The sequence below is a fragment of the Grammomys surdaster genome, unplaced genomic scaffold, assembly GCF_004785775.1.
Source record: "Grammomys surdaster isolate TR1022 unplaced genomic scaffold, NIH_TR_1.0 67, whole genome shotgun sequence".
NCBI lineage: Eukaryota > Metazoa > Chordata > Mammalia > Rodentia > Muridae > Grammomys > Grammomys surdaster.
In genome coordinates, this window is record NW_021604569.1 from 12273517 (window position 1) to 12274661 (window position 1145).

A 1145-nucleotide genomic window follows, 5' to 3' on the forward strand; every position below is an offset into this window, starting at 1 on the left:
CTCTCTCTCTCTCTCTGTCTTTTGTCTCTCTGTCTCTCATACACACACCCTCTCGCACACAGTCTCTCTCCCTAGCTCTCTTGCTTTCTTTGCTCTCATACACACTCTCACAAACAGTCTCTCTCTCTCTCTCTCTCTCTCTCTCTCTCTCTCTCTCTCGCATGTGCACACGCGCACACACACACACATATCACATATTCTCCACTTGTCTTCTCATTTCTTCTTTACAAGTTCCTCTCATCTTTTTGTGCGATTCCAGAAGAAACAGCTCCCGAATGTGCTATCCCAGGGTCTTACAGACAGTGGAGAACAAGGAGCTGGAGGCACAGGGTTGGTTTTAAATAACATAAGGAGTGATACACACAATCCAGCCCAGTAAAACTGCTGCTTGGCTACTAAGAACCCCGGTCAATGGCCCATCTGTCATATTGTTAAGACCTTTAGAAGTTGTTTAACAAAATGTTAAATGAGATGACATTCAGCGGGCAACAAATGCTTGACTGCCTAATACAACCCTAAAGAGGTGCTCTGGTGGCAATGTTTGATGTAATGCTTTGTATTGCCTTCCCAGGATCCTGGGAGCAAGAGGTCTCCTTGCCTGTCACTTCCTATCTTGGTTAAGTGAGCCTGGGATGAGAAGGAAACAATCACTCTCCACAAGAAAGCCTGGCCAGCTAAAGGAGGGCTTTCTGGAGGAAGTATGACTGAGCAGGGACACCTGGGAGTACAGCCACTAGGGAGAGAAAAATAATAATCATTTACCTGAAGTGGCATATTCTCTCTCTCTCTCTCTCTCTCTCTCTCTCTCTCTCTCTCTCTCTCTCTCTCTCTCTCTCTCTCTCTCTCTCTCGCATCCTTGAGGGGCTAAGGCAGAGGTGGTGATGAGAGTGGACTTTTTCTAAGGGCTGAAATATGAAACCAATTACTAAGGGGCAGGTTCCCAGCAAATTGGCTTCTGATAGCTCACATTTATCTGCTTTAGATTTGCATAGACAGCCAGAAGGAGGGGCTTTCTTTAGATTTGCATAGACAGCCAGAAGGAGGGGCTTTCTTTAGATTTGCATAGACAGCCAGAAGGAGGGGCTTTCTTTAGATTTGCATAGACAGCCAGAAGGAGGGGCTTTCTTTAGATTTCCATAGACAGC